At 41.3% G+C, this 26245-nt stretch overlaps 1 protein-coding gene and 1 long non-coding RNA gene across 16 annotated transcripts in view; one reads left to right on the forward strand and one right to left on the reverse strand.

Moving 5' to 3' along the window:
• The window catches only part of ADCY7 (adenylate cyclase 7), a 58264-nt gene extending 42775 nt beyond the window's left edge, over positions 1-15489 (reverse strand). For 2 of the 15 annotated variants that reach the window (XM_064386334.1, XM_064386321.1), the window contains exon 1: positions 10220-10585. The gene's annotated coding sequence lies outside the window, so the exon portion shown is untranslated. Of the gene's footprint in view, positions 1-918; positions 1044-1516; positions 1859-1888; positions 2029-9275; positions 9463-9516; positions 9599-10219; positions 10586-13844; positions 14026-14906; positions 15200-15348 lie in introns of those variants that run through there. The other 13 variants (XM_064386322.1, XM_064386326.1, XM_064386325.1 and 10 more) reach the window with 13 other exon arrangements.
• On the forward strand, positions 15117-25980 carry LOC135279183 (uncharacterized). Its single transcript, XR_010346483.1, has 3 exons — positions 15117-15261; positions 25224-25329; positions 25743-25980. It is a non-coding gene; the product is annotated as an uncharacterized LOC135279183 (long non-coding RNA).
• The last annotated feature ends 265 nt before the right edge of the window (positions 25981-26245 follow it).

Consider the following 26245-nt stretch of genomic DNA (forward strand, 5'->3'; position numbering starts at 1 on the left):
AGGAAGTTTCCGGCAGTAAAGTGATACACAAAGTACTTGGAGCCAATTTTTGATCTGCAAGACAGACAAGCCTCTCTGCATTCAACACTCACCACAGGCGCCTATTTCCCTAGCAACAGTTTGTGGGGAGCTTTCATTTTGACTGAAGAACATTCAACCAGTTACATTATGAGCCCTGCACCTTGCTGCTACAGCAGCAGTTGCTTTTCACACCTACCAAATTGTTCTTTGTGTGGCATTGAGCTGCTGGATCAATGCTGCACCTGCAGCACAGATTTGCTTTACCGTGTTTTGGTGGTGTGGGTTTTTTTTGTTTTTTAACTATCTGAACTTTATCAAGCTCAAACAAGTCAAAAGTGAAAAAAACCCCAAAACCTCACAGTATTCGAAAAAAGGTAACTTAGTTACTTTGTAACACCCCTATTATTTTCCAGATGTTTCCTTTTTTTAAGTTTGGAGTATTGGAGTGCAAAGAAGTACACAACAACAGTTGTGCATGCAACAAGTACAGTCCTTGATTAATGTTAGGGAGACTTAAATCAACCAAAGAAAAATACATAGAAATACACAGTTTGGTATGTAGAAAATGTACCAAACTAATAATGCAACATCAAATATCCACCATCAGATCAAATGGCATAATGAGATTTTTCTTAAAAGTGCCAAAAATTGAGACATTACAATCTAGGAAGTAACCACTCAAAACTAAGAAAAAGCAATATCTTTCAATGAAAATGTAATTGAACTACACAACTCATCCAATCCCAAGTTCATCTTCAGATGGTGAGGAAGGAAAGAACAAATTTTCAGGTACACTATGCCCCAACAGAATACAAACTACTAATGGACATAAGTCATAGCCTGCAGATCCAACCTGCTGGCAGTTTCTTAAAGATAACCATGATTCAAAGAGCTCACATTCTGCACAGAGCCCCAAGGAGAAAGCCAGCAGCTGCACACAAGGAAAGTGCTCTACCAAAGCCCATGCTATGAAGCACCTCAGGAGCAGATCTGGGAAGAGCAGCCAAAGCTGAGGTCACTGGTCAATTCTTCCCTGGTAGCTCAGGGAGATCCTGTAGAAGCACAAATCATCCATTTAATTAGTGTCAGTTGCTCAAAATTCTGATTACTTCTAACTGTCACTGAGGTTGTTCAGCACAATTTAAGAGCAGGCCTGAGAGTCAACTATTGCCAAAAGCACAAGAACATTATTTCAATAACCACATCCTGTAGTTAAAACACAATAAATTCCAGAGCTATTTTTCTCCCTTGTAATTCATATTCCATCTTGTGAACATACAAATTCTCCAAACCTTCTGAAGCCCTTAGCCCCTGTGTGAGAAGGACAACTAATTTGTTTAAAGGAAAGAACTCAAATTCATTTATTTCCCCCCTCCTAGGGATTTTCTGCTGACAGACTCCAAGAGTGTGGTATCCCCTTTCTTCTCTTCTAAAGGAGCTGACCTAATACCAATATCCACCCACAAAAAGTCCAGAAAAATAAATTAATACTTACGAGACATTTTAGGAATACAGTAGTCCCAAGCTTATAAGATACGAATAATTTTGGACTATAACAATTTATTACAGCAAACATCTTGGCTGGGACTGAAATATTTGCTGGACTTTATTCTCATGCTTCCAGAAACATATAATTCCTGGAGGAGAATGTCTGTTCAGCTGTGGCAGGAAACAATGCTCAGCTTTAAATATCACATAAAATAATAATTAAATTATTGTGTAATAGCATTATATTTTCAAAAATAAATATATAATTAGATGAGAATGCATAATGTTAAGGATAGCAGAATGCCCCTGCTTCAGCTCCCACTGACAGACATGGTGGTTACAAAAACAACCCAGCAACCAGTGCTGTAAATTCACTTACAGAAACTCGGGGGGATCTCTTAACGCCAGTTTTTCAGTAGCAAATGGAATCAGCGCCTCTGAGCAATGGTGTGACACAACAGGGGATGGAATCACGAGGTTCCTTTCATTCCCTTCACATGGCTGAAGCACCAGCACTGTTTCTGGGCTGAAGCTGACACTGCCTGATTGCCGAGGCACAGCTCCGTACCTGCCCGAGCAGCAAACCTGACACCACAGGGGAGGTGTCTGGGACGTGCTCAGCTGCAAACATCTTCACACTTATTCATAAATCACCATCCTCCCTACACACAGAGTTTAGGTCAGTTTAATGAACAGAAACAGGAAGTTCTGCTGTTCATTTTTAAAAATAAACCCACAGGTCCTGGCTCTGGTTCCACAACAGGGGTGTCTACAGTAATATCTGCTCAACAAGTTTCTCCTCCTCTACCCCCCCACCCTTATTCCTATCTTGTTGCCACACCATTCTTTCAGTATGTGCATGTTACTGTTTCTAGGACGACAGATCAACACAAAAATAACCATTTGTGTCTCCTAGGTTTTGTTCCTTTCTGCCCAAGAGGCAGACAGGATCAGTGATGGTGTGCAGCAGCTTCGAGGGCAGCTCAGCCAGCACAGCTGAGAGCAGTCGGCTGCAGAGCAGAGGCAGAACAACGAGGTGACAGCAGGAATGTGCTCCTTACCCTAAGTCAGAAGGAGGAACTGTGCTCCCACATGTGCCCCAAGATGAGGAACGGCCCAGAGAGATGCCAGGCAAGAGCCAGGAACAGAAGAGATCGGCTCCTCAGGGGAAAACAGACCTCTCAATGCCTTTGGCACCAAGCAAGTAGTCAGGGTGGTCTGAAATTCTCTATTTTAACACATGACAAAAGCCATTAACAGTTCAGTTATGCACAGTGTGTGACCTGCAGGAAATATTCAAGACTGTAAAAAACAGGCAAGATAAATATATGCAAGCAGGGGAGACTCACTCCAGTCAGATTGGCTCACCCCACCTCTGCAAACTGAATGAGGAGATCCAAGATGCTTTCCCAGAGCGGGCAGGAGAGTTGTAATTGCATCATTTTTCTAGATGAGCAGTGTCAACAATTTCGGCTCTGAGTCAGTGCTGAGCCCGTCAATGCCCTGTGGAGGTCCCTGGGGCACGCTGCTATTAGGAGTGATGACTTTCACAACAGGCTGCTGAGCAGGATCCAAACACAAATACACTCATGAAAGAAAAAAGAGCTGCTACTTTATTTTTTCAGTAAGAGCAAGAACACACTGCCAGTACTTTGGGCAACTTCCAGCAGCCAAATTACTGTTAATGTCCAGAACACTTTCCACTTTTGTCTGAGAGCTTCCAGGATGAGTAAATAAGACCTCATGTACTCTTATTTCTATCAACATTTCACAGAATGAAAAAGCCAGAAATAAATCAGACTTGCTAGAATCACCCTGGGAGCACCACTCACATCTTTTGACTGCCAGGTTTATGCTTCCATCTGTAAACATACTTCAAGTTTGCTACCTAAAAATCCAGTCATTTCACTCAGAGAAAAAAAAAGATGCTCTTCCCTTCCAACTTACAGTTTCTGTTGCATGGTAAGATATACACTAAAAGGAAAAGCTTAGCTCACTCTTTTAGACAGAGGCGAGTTAAGCACACAAACAGAAAATATATCAATCATTTGTGACTAATTTGCAGTTTCTAATATGTTTTTTATCTTGCACACCTTCCAGAGGCTAATCTCTAAACCAAGTATTTTTTGCATTTGATTACCAGCCTCAAAAGACATATGAGCTCACAGTGGGAAATAAAAAGCCAAACATTTACATTTTTAGAGTGTTGCTGATGTAACACAATCTGCAAATATTTACAAATCTAAACCCCACACACTACCACTTCATTTATTTTTGTTGGTTTTAAATTAATTTCAACAAATGAAGCAGAAACCACTAAAATACAATATAATACACAATATGACAAACCCCATATTTATCACTGAGTCAGCCCACTTCATCCAGGAATTAACGTCCAAGTGTTTCAGGGTAAGAAAAATCATGAGCTGTATGCAACCCTTCAGTGACCTTACCTGTGTCTGAAACAGGCAAATCTACATTTCTAGGTACTCCATGTATTACACACTGACATAAAAATGCTGTAACATTCATTTAAATCATAAAACAATGGTTTACACCCAAACTTGTACTACTTGATCACCATGCTAAGCCTAAGCATACAGGCCTAAAACAAGGGAGACAAGGAATAAAATATAAGTGAAAGTGTCTGGTAGGTATTTTTGTTTAAATCCACTCAAAGTGACTGTTAGCAGTTACTCTATTCAGGCACTTATACATAGGACTACACCAATAATTTCATCACTGTCTAATTGCTTAATACACCTATGAGCATATACAAGCCAAAGAAACCCCAGATGATAAAATAAGTTGGAATTAATTATAAGCCAACAGTCAAAACTTAGCATTTTTACAAAAAGACACTGAAAGTGTCCAGTGACAAGCCTAGAAAAAGGCTTTCTATGTCTTTCACACAAACTCCCAGCTTTAGGTGGAGTTCAAAAAAGGTGTGTGGGGGAGACAGCAGATCTGCAAGAAATGTGCAAAAGTTCAAGTGACGTTCAAAGAAAACCAGTGGGGTACAAGAAAAAATTGTGCCATTAGGAAACATACTGTACACTGTCAGCTGCAGACGTCAAGCACAAATTAAAAAAGCATTAAGACAAGTCTTTATATTTAGACACTAGCTGGTGTCTAAATATGATGAGCATGGAAACCAACACTCACTGAACTCTCCACCCACACCACTGACTTATGAAATCCTGATTTCCTAGAGAGGATGACAAAAAAAAGAAGTAAAATAAAGTAAAATCAAAGCTGCTCATCAAACAAACTACATATAAGAGAGACTTTACATGTACTATGAACACTAGATGTCCAATTTATCAACATCATGGCTGGAAACAAATCTGTACTGTGAACATACAGCAAGGACTCAAATCAGCCACAATAAAAAAAACCCTTAAGATTTTGAAAAAAAAAATGTATGCATGGCAGTAAATGTAGTAAGTAATACATCAATTTTTCTAAGTGGTGTTAGATTTTATCAATTTCCTTTAACGTTTCCTCCTTTGGCTGGGATGAATCTGGACGTTAGCACAAGCTGCGGTTCCCAGGGGACGCTGACAGGGCCGTGCATGAGTGACTCCCCAGAGCCAGACCAGACAGCAGTGGGGCTCCCCCCTGCAGCCAGGGAGCAGCTCTTGGCTCCTCCTCTGAGCCCTTGAGTGATTGTCCCAGTTTGCCCTGGTTTTATGACCCTGCAGAAAGGATCAAGAGGAGGTCAGAGTGAGGAGCAGGGATGATTCAGTGAATGACGCATCAAGGAACTCAGACTGAGGGTCAAGAAATCCCAAAGAAGAAAAGGCAGATTCTCATTCTGGCAGAAGTCAAACAAAAGAACAGCCAGGAAGTTCATCAATAAAGGCAGATTTTTGTGTCAGTACTCTGACTGAGCAGGCAGCATGTCTAGTTCTGGCCTGAAATCAGTCTCTTGCACAAGCAAGCTACAGTACAAACCCAAGGTAGCTGCATCAATACAAAACCCTGTGGCACAGTCCAGAAACAGAGCATATAATGTTCACCACATATTTCTTCAACTACTGTGCTTGAAATTACTGGGAAATAGATGTAAAAAACTAAAGGTCCTAAGAAAGTGTTGAAAAGTTTGCTGACTTCTCCAGTAAGACAGGAAGGAAGTTATAAGAATGTTTAAGCCCACTGACACAGCATCAGTGTTTTATCAGAATATGAATGTCAGCAGATTTTTTTAGTGAACCCTAAATCACAAAACTGTGGTTTAAACAAAGATTTTAGCATTTGACTGCAGAGAAGAACTCACCTTAGGCTAAAAGGTAATAAAAATTCATAAGACAAATAAGAAATCAGCCTGAAATTAGTTCTGAAAGCCTTTTTTCTTTTTGTAAACAATTCCTAACCAAAAGCTATGCAAGGAAAGTGCAGTGACCCCGCAGGTTACCATCATGTTATTAAAAACTCACTGCTACCTATGTTCCATGCTGTTGGCCATATAGCAACATGGAAAGGAAAAAATAATTAATGGTTTATAGGAATACAATCATCCCAAGCAGGTTAGAACTAGAGAAAACTACATCTTGACATCATTCTGACTCAAGTTTTATTTCCAATTAAAAGGCACACAATACAGTTTGTGTGCTACAAATGATCTGTCCAAATTATCAAAGACTTTTTTAAAGAAATGGCAAAGAAAACTGCCTACCTAGTTAAACAAATTATCAGTAGATCAATTAAAACATCAGGATTAAGAGCATGTGAAATTTCCCATAGTAAATGCCAATATACAAACTCACAGCCTCCTGTAAAGAAAAGCAGAATAAGTCTCACATTTACTTTATGTTGGGTAACAATACACACAGGTAATAAGTAAGGCATTTTAACTTTCCCCCGACAACATTTTTGCACATTTTGTGCAGCCACTCTCTCAGGTTATTGTCTAGAAACAATAATTACCATGTTGCACCCCTGGTGTAAGTGTACATTTATGTTAGAAGGTGTAAGTGTACATTTATGTTAGAAGATATTTGTGCAGCCTGTGTGCACTGCTGGAGGAGGTGGGGAAGCTCTGCTCTGTAATCACAAATTCCTCGTGGCTGTCACAGGAGCTGACACATATCTGAATTTGCCTGGACATCACTAAAGCTCTTTAAGCTAACAGTCCTTCATGTGACAAGGGGACACAGGAGGGCTGGCTGGATGGCACTGCACTGAGGAAGGAGCAGCCTCAGCCTCCTCTGCTGAATAAGACACCAGCAAAGATCATCCACAATCACCTGGCTGTTCCCTAGCAGAACAGGTGGTTGGTGCATTTAAAAACCAGTTTTTCAGGTCTGAACTCAAATTGTATGGTAACCATGCAACAGACCACCAAGGGTCTGTGACTAGCCAGAGGGTCACAGCAGCACAGGAACAGGAATCAAAGGCTGCTTGGATCCTTCTCACAGAGCAAAGGAAAGCCCATGCTGGGGGTGTCGAGTACAGGAACAGGGATATGGGAACCCTGGGAAGCATTGACCAAATCCCAAAGAACACTTCAAAGAGGGCAGATTCAGCAAACAGCATGCTATATGGTTTGTTTTGCACTGACAGGCAATCACTAGCATCACCTGGAAAGCTTCTTTAAAAATTCCCCCCACTAACTAGCTCTGGGTCTTCGTGACTGTCAGCTACCTCATGCCTCCAAGAGTTAAGTATTTCTAGCTGATGGGACTCCAGAAAAGTTTGTTTATTTCAAAAAGAGAGCTGATTTTAATGTCCAGAGCACTTGTTCCCAAGGTCCAGGCTCAGTGAGTGGGTGCAGAGGGGCAGCACCCAGAACCCTGAGGTGCTTAAAGCAACTGCACATGGGGTGGACACAAAGACAGCTGGCTTGCAAAGCAGGCACAAATCAGGGTGATACCATCACTAAGCTGCACACAAAAAGAGAACTTATTAAAATTCAACCACGAGGCTGGAAAGAGTGGTGGAGTTATTCCCCACTCAGAACTGGCACACTTCCCCTGCCCACTGCCAGGCCAGTGCTCTGACAGCACAGTTCAGGTTTCAGCAATTTAAAAGTATTTCTGGACAACCTGATTTCCAATGTGTTAGGCAGCTGCTTTCAGAAGTGCCTTTAAGATACACAAGATTTCAGAAGACATACACTGCCTTCTCCCTTCGGGTATCTCCAGAGTCCCCTCCCATCAAGGGCACCAACCCAAGCCTGGCTCTGGATCAGGGCAAGCTCTTCCCAAGTCCACTGCAGTATCTTCATGCAATAATAATAAATATAACTACATCTCCTCTGCCTGCAACCCATCCTATTTCTGTGAGGGCAGTGCACAGTTAAAGAAATCCTTCCTTCTCCTGCCAATCTCACTTTTTTTCACATCTTGAAAATCCTTCAATTTCTAATGAGAACATTTTTATAGCATGTAAAAACTGCAACAACTGATTCATGGCCTCCCAATTCCCAGAGTTCCCATCCTTTCTACAACCAACACTCCTCAGACTTAACAGCAAGCAGTAAGTTTAGTTGTTTGGGGTTTTTTTTGGCCATTGCTTCTTAAAAAATTGTCTGTTTGTAAATGCACAAGCCCAAAGAATGATGCCTGGGATACTCATACACAGAATACGATGGAGCAGCCATTCAGAAAGATAAAAAGAAACATGCACAATATTTTGGATTCTGTGGCCTTCAGAACTGATGCTTTAGTTTTCTTTATCTATACCAATAGATATGTATCTTTACATATATACATTTTATTGCCAGCAGAGAGCTCCAGGAAAAGCCTAACCATGAACAATCTAGTTTAAAACAAGTACAGGAGAATCCATTTCCAAATACAGCTGCTGCACAAAAGTAGGACAGAAATTAATTCAACATGTAAAACAAGTGTTTAATGCTACTCTGATAAACCAGTTTAGCTACAACTACATCCAAATTCCCTGTGTAAACATGCTTGACAAATGGTTATGGAATACAGAGTTAATATAAGAAATGAGCAACTCTTATTTCTTGCTTAAATTTGTCCAGAATTTTGAAAAGCAAAACTTCCCCCTTAGTACTCCGAATATACTATTAATGAAATGCAATTTAATCTCCTTTATCTAAAAAGATCGTTAAATAATTGGTCTGCACCTGACCAGAAGCAATTAACACCCACATGCAGCTCTGCTCAGCCTGGCAACCTGTGTCACTGAATCGTGTTCCACCAGTCCACAAGTGAGCTCTGAACGTGCAAGCAATCAACACATCAGCTCACTGGGGAAAATAAAACAGCCCGTGTGGAATTTCACCTTTTGTGGCACTGTAAAAACTGCATCAAACTGTTTTCACCAAGTAACTACACTGGGTTTTCCTGTTTCTTTGAAAGTTAATCATGGTGTTATCAAATCAAGTTCTCACTTTCTCAGAGCAACTCCTAGCCTTGAGTACCTTCCAGTGTGAAATTTGTGTTATTATTTAATGTGCAACAACACTGCACAGTCCCAAGCAAACCACAATATACATCAGCTCAACTGCTGCTGTAGCACTGCAAAGCATCTTCTGCCTCATTTTAAAAGGGCAGCATCCTGAGGGAGGAGGGGGCTTGTAATTGTTACAATTAACAATCTAAAAATAAAAAGTAAAAACTACTACATTCAAAACAGGATACTCCTCAGGAACTTGACAAAAAAATGAGATGATTTTTAAAAAGTACCACAGTGAAATACTTTTATGTTCATTTCCTGCTGTACAAGTAAAACAGAGGAACAGAGCTCACTCTCAAGAAATACTGAAATTGGGATAACAATTCAACTGGCAATACCTTCAAGCAAAACAAAGTCCAGGTCACTTTTCCAGCATGTTTCAGAAGTATAACTTACAACTTGGATAACCAGGAGCCCAATTACACAGTACAGCCACCACTGACGAGGAGGGAATTGTCCCTGCCTGACTCTCTAGAAGTTCAACAATATGTTCTGGCCACTTCCTCTAGCCTGGTTGTTCTGTTCCTACAGAGGAAAAAAAAAATCATACTTAAAAAATGCTTATCCTATGAAAAAAACCTGCGTTTTGTCCATTTGGCTTCATGAATCATCTCTGCAGCAGGTCAGATGAGCACCAGTGCTGACTGCAGGGTGGGGTGGAAGCACAGGGGCAGGAAGTGAACAGAGCTGCTGGCTTTTACTGACAGCTGCTCCTTGAGCCAGCCTAGCTGCACCCTAAAAATCACAGCCTTCTGTGCACTTACTTCTGTGTTCATACTCAAAGTCATATATGTCTAGGAAAAAACCACTTTTTTTACCCAAACATCGTTAGTCAGTGTTACATAACAAGTGAGCAGAAAGGGATTTAAAGTTCCCAGGATGTCCCCAAAAGAGGCTGTGCCCTCCTGTATATACACAAGACCTTACTGGAAAAAAAAGAAATCATTAACAAGGTGGATAGTCCATACGAGAGCAAAATGAGGCCCAAAACCCCCAAAACTCAATCTGCTCCCAAGAACACAAAGTGGCTGGTATTTATGTTAAATTTAGAGGAAGATAAATTTTAACCTCAAAATCCAGTTCCTGATTACTAATACTATACATTATTATTAGTACTATTATTAGTAGTATTATTAGTATTATTATTAGTATTATTATTAGTATTATTATTAGTATTAGTAATGCCAACATGTATCTAACACATTTTCTGTTATATTTGTTTATTCCAACAAAAATGTATCTCGCAAATATACAAATGTTTGATTCCTTAGCATTGACATACCTGTCACCTTCACAGCTGAAACTGCCAGAAAAGGAGGAGCAGCAGGTCAGACAAAGAGAGTCAGGAAGTGAAAAATTTCTGATAGCAGTACCCCAACTTCCTTTCAAATCAGAAAATTAAAACCAAAATTCTCTTCTGCTACTGTAGCTTATTTTTTTTTATTTATTTCCACAGGTGCTACATAGGAATAAGAGGGGAAAAGAGAAAGCCACACAGAAAAGCTCCAGCACAAAGTTCATCCTCTCTCAACTTGACCCCATCTGGGTTTTCCCCACAGCTGACTAAGCCTGAGCTTGTTTGAGTAAGCAGGTCCTGCCTGAAATACCACAGCAGATGGGCTCAGGTTGACCTGAGCCAGGTACTAAAAATATCTGGCATTTAAGTGATCAGGGCTTTATCACCCATTTCCATTAATTTCAGCTGAGTTTAAATAAACCTCAATGAGCTCAGTCTGTCCCCATCCATCTTTGTGAGATCCTTCTCAGCTGAACTCCTTGTCCAGCCCTTCCATGTGCTCTGTCATCCTACTGGAATGCTTGTTCCCTCACCATTTTGGTTACTTGGATGGAAAACAGTATTCAAGTAATTAGTCACTCCTAGATGGTTTGATAATCAACTAGTTCTTTCAAAGAACCCACAGAATGAATGTATATTTTTATATAAATAAAGCAGAAAATGTCCCAGATCACACATAAGTAAATATTGACTAAAATCCAGTCTATATTATAAACAAAGAGCATCTTACTGCAATATTTCAAGGCATTGAAATGCTAACTTAATCATAACAAAAATTCATAGAGTGAAAAGTAACAACCTAAACCCAAAATTATACAGTCACAGGTAAACTATTTCTACATTTGTCTACCTATAAAACACTTACTGTGTTGTCTCCTTCCTTGAAATAAAGCATGCAGTCTCAAGACCTGACAACTTTATTAAAGCCCTTTAAAGCATTTTTGTATTGATTCTGCAACTAAGCTTGTGGCTGTATAACAAGGCATTTACAAGGCAGCATTATTTAAAAAAAAATAATTTACTGCTATTCTTGCTGAACACCTCAGAAAAATAGATTCCTTTTGTTGTGGTCTGAATGACAACTTGCGTGACAAACAGCACTTGTCTGTGCATCCCTCAGAACAGAAGGTGGGACAAAGCCCTGCCGCTGGGCTTTGTAGATGCAGGACACCGGAGAATGAGCCTGAAATTCCTCTCCCTCACTTCTCTGTGCCAGAAGGCGCCAGCAGCAACCTGAGCAGAGCAAACAGACACTGCCTGAACGCAGCACACAGGAGCACTTGAGGGAGAAGCTGCCAGAAACAGCCAGCTCTGCTCGAAGAAACTTGTCCCCTTCTCTCACTTGCACCGGTTGCAGCTTGGTGATCTTTGTTATTTCGTGTTAAACTAGAATCGTTGCTTATTCACTTCAGTGCTGTGCCCACAGACAGAAGTTAAACACACCCTGTTGGTTCCTTCTCTCTAATTAGAGACCAGAAGCCACTTTTAATGCTGAAAAGAGGATTACAGAACAGCTGTTAAGAGAGGAACGTTTTGGCCATTAGCTGTGAAGGAAGCTCTTAGGAAAGGCTGTGCATACAGCCCTGCTGCCACAGGAGAGCCAGCTTTGACTTTGTTCTTCTTTAAAGCACCAACAGACCTGAAGCCTCTGAACTGCAGGGCCTGTGCTGGAGAAATCAAACCAGCAGCTTGGCTGCTACAGAGGAGGAGGTTTGTTTATTTTTTATAAAAGTGCTACTGAAAAGAGACTACACAAAACAAAGCTGTTTGAAGGGCACATTTTGATACATGCCATAATTCCAAGGTACTGAGGTAAAGCAATGCTTTGGCTGGAAAAGGAACAGCAGCCCCAGTTTCCATTTAAATTCTGCTGTTTATCTTTGAGTAACCTAGACAGAATCATTCCACCTTTTACACAAACACTTTTATTAACTGAAGAGGTAATGTTCAGCAGTAGCAACTTTCCCATGGTGTGCAGGAAATACTATATCACTACAGCATATTTATGCTATCATATGTTACTATTAAGCAAAGAAAAACACTTCCAAAGGAAAGATCCAATGTATGGCTTGTCCCCCTGCCTGCACATATGGACTACCCTGCTGCTCAGCACCACAAGACAGAGCCTGGATCCTGTCTGAGGAGCCTCAGGAAGATAGGATGGTGTCAGAGGTAAAAGACAAACGACAACAGTTATTTAAAGTGATTTCCAAGTCTCTGGAGATAACAAAGATAATGATTTTTATTATGAAATAAGAGTGTTGTAAAACTCCTAATTTTTTAAGGCAGCACTTTTTTCCAGATGAAAATGTTCTGGTTTGTTAGAGTAGGAGGGAATCCAAGATCTATGTCTTTACTGTTCTCAAAATGCAAGATATAAAACTCAGTTTTTTTGCAAACAGAAGACAGAATCTTGGTAAAGTCTGCTGTAACGCCTGAGGAAGAAGTTGCACTTCCTTATTGTAACACAAGATGATCTGAGTGCACGGCGCTTACAAACTATTTCACACTGTAACATCCTGTCAGTTTAGCAAACAATCATCATGAAACTCTGCAGATGCTAGTTTAACAGATTATCCCCCTCTTTATATAAGGTGCTCAGCCTTTGAAAGAACATTTAACATTTGAGGTTAACTCTTCTTAATGGCGTTTAGAGACTGCACTTCACAATTTGAATATTGACGGGGCTTAACTAGGAAGGAGAGAGAGATCTTCGGCTCAGGCAGGTCCCGGCTTTCACCTGGAGAGCCTCGCTGGTCGGGGCAGCTCTGAAAGGCTCTGGGGCGATGGAGCTGCTCTGAGCTCCGCTCTGGGTCACGGAGAGCAGCGGGGACAGCACCGCACACCCGCTGCTCCTGCACAGCCCAGCCCGACCTCCCAGACAGCAAAACTCCTCGATTTACACAAAAAGAGTGGGTGTTTCTGTACAGAAAAATCCCAAGTGGCACTTGCAATACAGAAGCTTGCAGATGCTGAGTGCATTGTATTAATCTGGAACAAATCCAAGTAGTCTGGATCCATTTTTTTCAGAAAGATAAAACGTAGCTTCAGCACAAACTATAAAAGTGAGGGAACAATAACTGGGTGAAGTATTTCACCCTATATTTTACAGACGTCATAATAAGTTAGAACAAGTAATTTTGATAAATTCTGTCACGTTATAACATTAAACCCAAGTCAAAGATGGAACACAAGAATAAATCCAAGATTTTAATTTAGAGATTTTATTATAATTCCACAGTGAATACTGTCTTTTTCTAGTTTGTTTTTTTTTTTAATCTAAGCACTGGCAATTAGACAAACACCCACCTTGGCATGAAACAGCGATTGTCATCCCTAGGCTTACACCTTAAACTAATTACCTCCGCACCAGCACCTGCTCTTTCACTTAGCACAAGCCGTGAGGACACAAATACCCACGTACATTAGGGAATGAAGTCTCTCCCTTGTTTACTCTTAACGGCCTTGGCATTAGCTTCATTACGAAAAATTTAAGAACTTTAATGACTGCTTTACAAGAACCCCCAATGACCCTAATTGCTGTTACTAATGGCTTCTGGAAGCAAAATTAACATGCCATAATGGCCATCAGAAATCCGTATTGGCTTACTGTTTTCAGAGCTGTGTTCCACACACCCTCCGTTCTGTTCCACACTGTTCCCACTGGTCAGGGGAAGCTGTCAAGGTGTGGTGACTTTGGCAAACACACCTCAACACATTCTTTTTCCACCTACAGGGGATCATAAAAATCCTTCCAGATCAGGACTTAAGCATTTGAAAGATCAGGATACCTAAACAAACAAACAAACAAAAAATGTATTTACTCTTGACCCAGACAAAAGCATTAAACCCTTCTGGAGTTTTTCTCTTGTTCTCCTGGAATCCTGCATGATTAAAAATAGTACTGGAAATTATTCTTATTAGTCCTCAAAATAAATAATAACTACTATTTCTTTATAGTAATTTTCCTTTTTAGGCATAAAGACATCACATAAACAAGTACACCTGCTTTTGGTTTTTGTTGTGTTTATTTTTTTTGTTTTGTTTTTGTTTGTTTCTTTGTTTGTTTGTTTTGTGAGTTCCTTATAGAAGTTCCCAGGTCACTCTTTACAGCCTATTTTCTGCTATGAAGAAATTTTCATATTGCAGTGCCTAGATGCTTTATTTCCTATAATAAATCTCAACCACTTCAGCATCAAATCCAAAGTTTTTAGGTACATTTGTGTAGATTTTCCCCACCTTGTATTTGCACAGCACTTATCACAGCATGCTCTTGAGCCACAACCAAGCGTGTCAGGCTGTCAGTAATATAAATAAAATGTAAGACATATGACAGGAGAAAAACAGACTTCTGTGCTGAACCAAATTTGAATATTACACTGCATATTTACTTTGCGCGTCCAAAAAGGGTTTCAAAGTGTCTCTGCCCAGTTCTCAGCACTGGTGCTGACCACATCCTTACTGCTTATGAGGTTTAAAGACTTCACTATAGTCCTGTGTCCCTGGTGACATGTCCTGTCCCAGGATATCCTTCACCTGCCACAGGCAAACACCTGATCCCAGCAACAGTGACCCAACACTGTACTACATGTTTTAAAGTGCTTTAACCCCTTTATTAACATTCGTTATAAAAGTGCCATAACGCACCCCGTGGAGATTAGAAATAACTTACCTACTCAGCAGTAAAACAAGACACAAATCAAACTTCTGCAAAAAGACACAAACCGAACTTCAGCTGATACTTCAAGCTCTCGCTGGTGCTTAAGCACCTCCTTCAGCAGTGTAAAGCCCTATTGTGTTATAAAGTGCAAGCCAAAAAGGATCTGACATGTCCTCTATTAAAACCAAGCCAGCTTTTGGCTTTCGAGCGCCAAAGACCACCCCCAACTTCTCCATTCACGTGCCAAAACTCAGGCCCCGCAGCTTCACCAAACCCGCCTTTCCTGAGCGAAATAAACTTGGATAAAAGGTTTATGAGCCTCAACATCTGTTCGCCGTACCCGAGTGCACGAGTGGTGTCACACGAGGTAGTAAATAACCATTACACGGGAAACCTACGGAGCCTTCCCCTCCTGCTGCCCGACCCCTGAGCCCTCCCTCCCGGGCGCTCTCACCTGCGGCCGGCGGCACAGAGCAGGCAGCGGGCCGGGGCTGGGGCTGGTGCTGGGCCGGGCTCTGCTCTTCTTCCTCCTCCTCCTCCTGCTGCCGCCGCCCGAGGTGTCTCTGGGGCCCGCGGAGCCTCCCCGGCGCGGCGAGGGCGGGACCGCGGCGGCATCGCCCCTCCTGCCTCGGCCTCCTCCCGCGCCGGGGGACGGCCCGAGGGCTCCCTGCCACCCTCAGGGGCTCCCCGCCATCCTCAGGGGCTCCCCCATCGTGAGGGGTTTCCCCACAGTGAGGGGTTCCCCCATCGTGAGCGGTTCCCCCGCCGTGAGGGGTTCCCCCATCGTGAGGGGCTCCCCCGTCGTGAGGGCCTCCCCCCTCAGCTCTGCAGCGCCCCGTCCCGCACGGCTCGGGGGGCCCGTGGGTCCCCGCATCAGCGTTCACGCTGTACAGCGGTGGAAACAAAATTCTGCCCAGGACTCTGAAAAATACAAAAGTTTACAGCCAGTTTTTTACATCTGGCCACTGCCGTGCTGGTTCTGGCAGGGCTCCCCACCTGGTCACAGGCAGGTTGCACCCGGCAACCAGGGACCTGACCGGGCTGCACATGAGGGACCTGTCCGTGCCATCCCACAGCACCTCTGCTCCATTGTGTCCCCAGGCTGCACATGAGGGACCTGTCCGTGCTGTCCCACAGCACCTCTGCTCCATTGTGTCCCCAGGCTGCACATGAGGGACCTGTCTGTGCCATCCCACAGCACCTCTGCTCCGTTGTGTCCCCAGGCTGCACATGAGGGACCTGTCTGTGCCGTCCCACAGCACCTCTGCTCCATTGTGTCCCCAGGCTGCACATGAGGGACCTGTCCGTGCCATCCCACAGCACCTCTGCTCCACTGTGTCCCCAGGCTGCACATGAGGGACCTGTCTGTGCCATCCCACAGCACCTCTGCTCCGTTGTGTCCCCAGGCTGCACATGAGGGACCTGTCCGTGCTGTCCCACAGCACCTCTGCTCCGTTGTGTCCCCAGGCTGCACATGAGGGACCTGTCTGTGCCATCCCACAGCACCTCTGCTCCATTGTGTCCCCAGGCTGCACATGAGGGACCTGTCTGTGCCATCCCACAGCACCTCTGCTCCACTGGGTCCCCCAGATTGCTCCCTGGGAGTCTCACCGGGCTGGCAGTCGTTCCTCAGAGCTCAAGCCTCCAACATATGGCCACTAATTCAGATGGAGCCCGGCTCTACCACACCTCAAGTCCAATGCAAAGCTCACTGGAGGCAGCAGAAAGAAATGCTGATTTCCATGGATTTTCTGATTGAGCTTATCTGAGCTGTTAGTCACTGGCAGCCCATGGCAGGCAGGTGTGTGCCTGGCTACCTGCAGCTGCAGCCGTGTGTTAGTCATCCATGGCCGCACCATGAGTGCAGCAATACCTCAGTCACTAAACACGGGGTGTGTTTGTGCCCTGCCAGCCAGCTGCTGCTTTCCCCTCTCGGCAGGCCCGAGTGATGTGCTGCAGCTGACTCGCGGAGGGAGCAGCAGCTCAGTGCGCGCATCACAAGCACAGCAGCTTCCTGTGGCTCTCTGAGCTCCTGTTACGATATTGCTGGGGAAATAGGAAAGGCTGTGTTGTCTGAGGATGATTTTAGGTTGAATTTTGGGGAGGAATTTAAATCCAGTTTCAGCAATGTGAGACAACAGATAAGGAATACAGCTGGAGAAGTGGTTACGTACCTGAGGCACAGGACTGAGCAGCGAGAGAGCTGGACTCTGCTCCTCTGAACCCTGCCCTGCAGCACTTCCATGTGAAATCTTGGGCAGGGTACCCAATCATACCTTGGTCTTCCCGTTCCTGTTTTGGACCTAGTGTCCAAAAGCACTCGGAAATTAGAGGAGCATTCAGATGGAAGAAGTGCACAGGCTGTTCAGACCATTTCTTAGGGGAAAAGAGAAGGCTCTTCCAGTAAAACGACTGTTTAAAAGAATTGTCTTCACTGGAAGTTGGATTAGATAATAAGATTTTAAAAACTGCAGGAAATGGAAAATACATTGTTCTGCTGAGATCATAAATGGAGTAGTTTCAGAACAGATGGACTCAATTTATCACTTCATCAGAATTTTGTGGACCTTCCGAGTACACAGATTAACGTCATTTCTGTATACCCACAAGAAGTATTCTCTATCCCAGACTAAGATCTAAAATTCCTGCATGATTCAACACGACTGACGTTGTAGGGGTTTTTAAATTGCAGCAGCTTCAAAGCACTCCAAGTGCTTTATGTACACTGTTGTGCAGATTACACTTAAAACATCAGCAATTACTGTAACATATTTGGGGGAGGGGAAGGAAAAAAAACCCCAATATATAGAAATTAATATCCAGTTCACTGCCTCCTGCACGTGTCATATTCAGAGTTCCCCCGTTCTTTTTTGTGCTGCTGAGGTTTCCCAGGCCGGCAGCCGAGGCACACAGGGCTGGCTCTCAGGGCAGATGCTGCCACCCCTTGCTGGAGAGCAGCTGGCACTGCTGGCAGCCTGCGAGCGCCACCGCCCAGCACAAGGCTCTGCGCCGGGTGAGCAAAGTGACGGCGTCCCACCTGTCCTTTCAGTGGCTTCTTTGCCCTTGTAAATTAATCCAAAATAAATTTCCTATGCAAATGTGGGAGCTGTAAATGTCGGATACTGTGGAAATTTAGCCCTTCATTGGAGGTCCTCCTGAAATGTCCAAATTTGAGTACAGCAATCCTTAGGGTTGTATTTGCTTCTGTTAAAGTTTTCTTCACAGACAAGCAATCATTATTATTTTCAAGTTCCTGCTTATAAAAATATCCAACAGCTCTACAATGACATGTGCATATTGAATGTATAAAGTCAGAGTATTAAACATACAAATCTAATCTTCCTCAAGATTGAACTGGATAACAATATCACAAATAGTTTTAGAGATGTTGTTAAAATGCAACACATTTACTGATAAAAATGTAATAAAACAAAATTTTTAGTTTTCTGTGTAAGTTATTTGTAGATAGGATGCTTAAAACAAATGTAGCTGCAAAGTGAGTTATGGAGCATCACAGGAGCCTGTTTTGTACAATTCAGATGTGTACTTCAATGTACACTGCCACAGTACCCAGGGCCACGAATCACTATGAGACAGAGAAAAATCACTATTTTAAAAAGAAGCAGAGATAGAAAATAGTCAACTTCAAGTCTAAGTCTCATGTGAGGGGTTTACATTTTTCTCTTAGTAAGTTACCATGGGTTGAACCTACCTTCATTTTTTGCGTGCACTATTCATAGTAGTAAAGAGGATGACAGCATTCGGTTCTAAATAATTTTACTTGCAAAATGTTTCAACACTCAGATTTTCAGTGTTCCCATAAATGAGACAGTTAGGACTCACAGAGTGGTTGCTGACCAGATAAATATGTGACAAAAGCAAATCAGAAATATAACCTCAGAAAGTATTATTTTAAACCTTAAGGAAAAAGTTTGAAAATTAATATAGAGCAAACTCTCTTGTTGGTTAGACATAAAGTATCACAATATGTGGAGTTGTACTTGTGAAATTAGCAGGTAGACTTTTAATATATTCACTCATTTCAAATACTCCTTTGAGGTCCTGCAACACTACAGCATGGGTAGGGTAGCACGCTTTACCATGCTGCCTTTAACTAGTTCCTCAAATACCCAGAAACCGTGACCAAGACAACCATAATTTGTGCTTTTCGTCACTAGTTTCATGATTCTGATTCAGAAAGACAGAAATGTAATGTTTTTAATGAGCTCTACAGTAGGAAGTGTTTATTAGAATATTGTTTGTTTGTTTGTTTGTTTTGGATGAGATTTAGCATCTATTTACCAATGTGCATCCGCACACACTCCACTCTCTTCAGCCACTGATCAATTTAGAGAATGAGACAAACAACTGGAGTAAATTATTTGCTATTTCCTGTAAAGATATCTAATAATAGAACAATCCCAACCTGCTAGACACGCCATGCTTAGGAAGGATGTAGTAAGACACTGTTTAGAGCTGCTGCATTGCTGTCACCCTTATTTTCAGGGCAACATTAGAATTAATGGCTGAAGACCCTTAGGTTTATGCTGCTAAATGCATGAGCACCTCACTGCATCGGCCTGGCCAAAGAGAAGGCAGAGTTTCACTGCTGTTACATGGTTTGCACTTTTGGTTTTTGGATCAATTGACCAAACTTTGGGGAATAATTTGCTGCTTTCTCTAAACAGAGCAATAGATGCCATACACGTGTCTTTGGGGACATGAAAAGCTATTCAGGTCTCTTGTTATTTGTTTTAAAGTTGTCAAAGACTCTTGGCTGACTTGGAAGGAGGATCATGCTTTCTAGCACTCCAGTCTTCATTAAAGTTAGTGGGACAACAAAGAAACAAAGACTCCAAAGAAAACTTCAAGCTCACAGCACTGGGAAATGATAATTAGGGAAGGTACCAAGAGTGCAAGTGTGTGACTGAGGCGCTTATGCAGAGTTTCCCAGAGGAACTGAAGGACTTAGGAATACAATTCCCACCACTTGCAGCTCCAGAACCTGGGCTAGGAAGTTTTGTTTGAATACTTGGATTAACAACCAAAAAACCACCTGCATCTCCTCTCCTGTTCATGCTTAAGATTCTATTTCCAGAACAAGAAAACACATTATTCCTTGAAAAATCTGTGGCTGGTTAATTGCTTAAATCTTTTTACCTGACTTGCAGGTGTGATTTGTATTTGTATTTGTATTGAACCCTGGACTTCAAATCTTTCTGTATACTCAAGCTGACCTGTAATAAAATTGAGTATTTTCTTCTAGAAATTTAATTACTCTCAACAATGACAGAGGACTCAATCTGTGCCTTCCTAGAAAACTGTTAGATGGTCTTTATTGAGGAGTCACTGTTTTTATTAATTGGTAAGTTACACAAGAAAGGAAAATAAATGAAAAGAAGGCCATTTCCCTATCAGGGGCTCTAACGCTGCAGGTGGAGCTTGTCACAGAATGGAAGATGTTATTGATTGAAAGAACACAGAAAAGAACAGATCGTTTTATGCTCACAGTAAATGATAAAACTATTTAGCTAACTGTTTTCAATTTGCACTTTCAGTATCTCTGCATTAGTATTACTTCTCTACTGGAAAGAAAAGAAGAATACTTTGGAAAAATCAGTAAGGAACAAATGAACCATGCGTGTGATTAGGAGAAAATGCTCTTACGTAAATTGGAATACAATTGTAGAACACAAAGTTCTAAAAGAATCCACTAGGAAACATGGATTTAAAAAACAATAACAACAACAACAACAAAACCAACAAACCTAAACCCACCCAATCCTGTTACAAATCAATTTTAAATGTGTGTGGACAAACTTAATCTGATTAAATCAATGTAGCTCTATTTATAGTGAAAGCAATGAAGCAAAAATTATTTCTATCACTTGAGGATGTAGCCTTTTATATTATCTCACTGAGCTTACTGAAGTAGCTTACTTCTTGGAGATTAGTTTATTTGGATCACAATGGGGACTTTAAAAGAGAGAATACAAAGCAAAAACATAGCCCTCCCTTTGTTTTCCTCTATGCTGAGAAACAGAGTGTATTTTCCTCCAAGCAGTTGGTATTTTCAAACAAACCAATATGATAACTGCCCCAAACCTGAGAGGGACTAAAGTGGAAAATACTTTCTTAATATCCTGAAATCACAGAGTCCTGCTTGTTATAGTGAAATCAGTGGAAGAACTCCCCTTGCATTCAACAAAACCAGGCTGTGGTAATTCTTAGAGCAAGGCAGAAGAGTGACCTCAAATTTCCAACAGCAAAGGTTTCTCTCCTTTGCAATAAAATCTTAGAATTTGTTGATATAGTAGCATTAAAATTATGTTCATACTGCATCTTCACTACATTTGTTCTGAGTACAACACATTATTAACTGAAATCAGCTGGGCAGTGATTAATTTAATGAGGTAAGGATTGCCTGGTGCTTTAGCACGTCCACATGATAGTTGGTTGTACTGGCATTAGAATAATTTTTTTCAATGTGGATAAAGTACTGAACTGGGAAAAAAAACCTGGCTAGCTTCTAACAGGACTGTATCTTAAATGGATACTCTTTGTTCTTTAAAAAGGATCCATCCAGTTCATAAAAATTAATCTCAAGTGAGGCCAGCAGCCACTTTGGGATACAGGACAGCTGTGATGTGATGTGCAGGCCAGATGAGGCACAAGGGTAGGAAAAGTCTGTAAAAACTGAGACACTGATGAAGAAGTTATAAAAGAAATTAAAATAAATAACTTTACAATAATGACATCTGAGAAACATTAATCAGTCCTAATTTATGTCCTTTTAGTGTTTCACCAGCTCATCACGATTGTCTGTTATAGTTTTCCCTCACTAAACAGCACCAGAATATTAAGACTTTCACAAATCTACAAAGACAGTAATTATAGTTCACAGCTACTGGGTTTTTGTGGACAGGTTTTTATGTCTAAGTGTGATAATTAGCAAAATAATTACATAATTACAAAATAATTACAGAAACTATAGAACTGCATTATTTCATGACTTGTTATTCTTTTCTATAGCTTTTACTTTAAGAGTACTCCTCTAAAATTGTAACATAAAATATCACTTTACTCAATAGAAATTAAGTGCAGTAATGCATTTGAAGATTTAGGTGTTGTTTTGGTTTGTTTTTTAAAAATCAGACTGTCCGTGCTAGGTAAAATTACCAGACCAGTTCTCTCTGTAACTGCAAAGGTTGGATTTATTCTTTTTCACATTAATGCCCCAGCTTCCAGATTCCCAGCATCTGTATTTGCCTGTACTCCCCAAGGAGTTCATTCTGTTTCTGACAGACCATCACGTGCCTTTGCTCTGAAGAGCTCAGAAGTGCTGACTTGTTAAAGCTCTTGGTGTAGGACAGCAGGGCCAGGGCAGTGTGGTCTCTGCCCCGTGCACAACAGAAAAGGCCAGGGCTGCTCTTCCTTGGAGCCAGTATTGCTCTTACCCCCTTGGCTTTCCACCCCACTAACACTGTCCCAATATCTTTTTGCAAGAAATTTCAGTTCTCTCAGTTCTACCCTTAGCTCAGTGGGATTCTGTGGGCAGTTACCACTACCTGAAGCTGCTACTGTCTGCATTCAAAAACCATTATAAAGCCAAAGCCTTCAAATGACCTTTTGTAGCTGGAGTTGGTGGCTTAAACACTGCACAGAAATGATTCAGGGTGACACACACTGCAGGTCAGACATACTTGAAATTGTCAGCAATTGTGCTTTATGACATTGTCTTGATGGATAAAAGTTGATATCATAACATTGGGCTAGTAAGACACTTTGGGATGAAAAGAATCTTACAGAAATAAGTACATTGTTTTATAAGTTATTCCTCCCATGCATCATGAAAAATTTTGAAAAGGAAAAGCAAACATGCATTAAAGGAAGACAATATGAAAGATTTCTACCTGCTGTTGGGTTTGCCATTGATTTTTCTGACTGAGAATGTCTTTTCATAGTTACTGATTACCAGGCAACCACAAAGGAGCTTGATTCAAGATCCACTTTAGTGAAGAGGGACAAAACCCCAGCCCAGCCTTAATCAGTCTCCTGTTTATTTTAAGACTGAACAACAGTCCTGTTTGGAAATAGGTCACAGGAGGAGGGAAATGCAAACAGCAACCATTAATGCACATTTCACCTAAAGCACATCATGTTATTTTTTTTAAAAAAATATTTCTTCACACTCCTGGTGCAATAATATGTTGTGTACAGACCAGGAAGATGTATTTGTTTGGGGATTTTGGTGTTTTTTTTAAGATGGGAGCTTTAAATTCAGATCAGATATTTTTGTGTTACATTGCCAGGGAGCATAAGCGAGCAATCTGAACCAGGATTATTTTCAGATTTTGCTGTCACCAAATCTAGCCCAACAAATGAACTTTAGACCTGGGAAAATGCAGCCGAGAGGGCAGATTAGCTTCACCAGCAGCTATTCAGAAGCATTTGATTGCTTAATGATCTTTAAACTCAAGAGTCAAACATTGCTTCATACAGAAGCAAAGGTCTTTTCATATACCCACACAAGAGCATTTTATTTATTTTAAACAAGCACAGCACTCACCAAATCTGCACTCATGGTTCCTCAGATTTCTCTACCACCACACAAATGCATTCTTTACAAGCCAGCCCTTGCATACAGTCAAGTGTTTTTTTCTGGCAGAGTTTTGCACTATGGGAAAGCAGGACTTCATTATACAGACTCACTAAACAAGTCAGCCTCACATCCAACATTAGATTGTCAAATAATTTACATGGAAACTAGCTTCAGATATGGATATGTGAGGGCTAAGGGGCCATATTCCTACTTCAGCCTGCTCAATCAAAGGGTTTTTGGCCTATTTTCCTTTAAAGAGCTGCTGCAGCAGCAGGAAATACCCTTCTTAAAGCACTAATGATCTGCATCCCCTTTGTGCTTCACTATAACCCGTTGGACAGCTTTTGGAAAATGTCACATTTAGCACCAAAAAACAAAGGGTGGGCTCAGAATTGAAAAAGGATTAGGAAACTCAATGCAGCAAGTTTCAAATGCCAAGAGCTATTTAGACCTGCTACAGAGCAGAGACACCTTCAAGAGATTCTCTGCTGAGGTCATTGGGTATCCCTGAGCAAAGGGACCCCCAGAATCCCCAGGGCACCTCACTTCCATGCACCTTGGAAGCAGAAAGATGGCATTCCTCCAAATGGCTTTTATGCAGAGGATACCCAAGATTTTTCATCTTCCTCTACTTATAGGTGGATTTAAATGATTTTCAGGATCCCATCAGCTTTCAACAATTAACTTGCAGCAAAATAAAATTCACATCCTTTTTCTTGCCCAGTTTCATCCATATCCTGCACTGCTACAGGAAGGAGCAAACGGGAACAGGCCACCTCTGAGCTGCCTGTTGCCAAGAGAAAGGCCATGGCACAGCATGGCCAAGATGCCCAACAAAGGCACCACACTTCTCTCTTACAAGTTTTTGCAATCCACAGATTAATCAAATTATCATGGTGGGCCAGCCACTAAATACACAAAGAATTAAAATCAAAGCTTTCCAAAAATAACTGATCTAAATTTCAGAGTTATCTGAAATGCACATTAATTTGATCTAGCACTACCATGCCCAAGTAACAGCCACTTTCTGGCTCTTTCCTTTCTATTTTCTTTTCAAGCAGATATTTGACAGAAACTTTGGGCTTGTAAAGACTCAATAAAGCCATTTCAATTTGAATTCCTGTGTTACTCAGGACATGAAATAACTTGCAAAGGATTCCTGGTGTCAGATATTTCTTTCCCTGGGATCATCTCAAACATCCTAACAATCAACTTTGAAGGTTAGTTCATTAGGCTTCAGAGCAAATTACTACAGGGAAGAGCCTAAGAGATCTTTGGCACAGGAAAATCTACAACCATGAAGAAATTAAACACCATGAGAACAGCAAATCTCTTTTCAATCTGTAGATGAAATCATGAATAATGTATCTGTCAGAACTGCTAGTAAATAACTTGTGGAAATACAGTCAAGACACACATTTAGGTCACCTTTTCATTTTTGAGGAAAACTTTTGAAACCACTACAGATTAGGTAAAATATAAAGCTCTCAAAATCTGCACTTTCAAGACAAACAGTTTTAAGACATACTAAACTTCATTCTTAGAAAATTATTTTGCACTGTTAAGCAAAAGAACCAAGTTCTAGGAATCAGCAGAATAATCACTTTTTGTCCTTTAACAGTAACTAGAATAATTAATTAATTTTTTTGTTACAACCTCTAAATAGGTAAATATACTCCCTTCCTGAGTAATTACACACTTTATCTCCTATGACTTTTACTCTTTAGGAAATAAAGTTGGAGTCAAACATTCTGTTTTAAGATCTATCATGAGTTTTAGCATCCATCAAGATGTGAAATGGCTGGCTGCATTTATGTACAACACATTTTCCAGGTAAGACTATTTTCTAACCAGCTGCTCACATTATATTTAGGATATACTCATGATGATTCCAGATATAAAATGGAAAAGGTCCATTTTGAAAGTACATTTAAAAAGTACATTGCCACTGGACTGCAATTACTTTCTAAAGATTTAGTTCTAGGAAAACAAGTTTGGTTTTAGTATTTAAAAACCTGAGCTGTAAATTCTGACAAAACAGAAATCAAGCTGTGTCTCATGAACAGGAAGATTTACTTACATTTCAGCTTCTTATCTGCCACAAGGGAGAAGACTGTCAATTAAAAAATACATACATTTTTAACCATAAACACCATTTGATAATAAAAGAGCCTCAGCAAACCAATTTAATGCAAACAGGAAGATATACAAACATTTCAGCTTATTTATTTATCTATTTCCAATAGTGTGCAGAGGGAAAACTACCAGAACCTGCAGTATGTGCACGTCTCCCAGGGAAGGACAAGAACACACTTCAGTAACATCAGCTGTGCTTCAGGAACTGCTGAACATGGATTTTAGCTGGAAGTAAATCCAATTAACTCTTGAATAGTTCTACCCAACCCCCTCAGCATGACAGCTTTGAGCAGCTGCTGCCCTGCAGCTGCAACACCACCCTGCAGCCAATTTCAGAAAAAAAAGAAACTGGGTTTCCTATGTATTTGAGGATGAAAATTAGACAAAAAACATACATTAAGAAATCTTTACACATGTATCATCTTCCTTTCATTCTCAGGCTTACAGAGTCTGTTCCAGCTTTTCTGAAAGGAAAACCAGCAGAGCCCAGGGCCACCTGAACAAAATCAGCTTCCAAACTCCAGGACGCAGCTGGGGAAGGATCCTGACCCTACCAAAAAATGTTACTCGAGTAACTCTTTCCACAGTGCTGTGAAGGGGAACAGAGGGTGTC

The sequence above is a fragment of the Passer domesticus genome, chromosome 12, assembly GCF_036417665.1.
Source record: "Passer domesticus isolate bPasDom1 chromosome 12, bPasDom1.hap1, whole genome shotgun sequence".
Lineage (NCBI taxonomy): Eukaryota > Metazoa > Chordata > Aves > Passeriformes > Passeridae > Passer > Passer domesticus.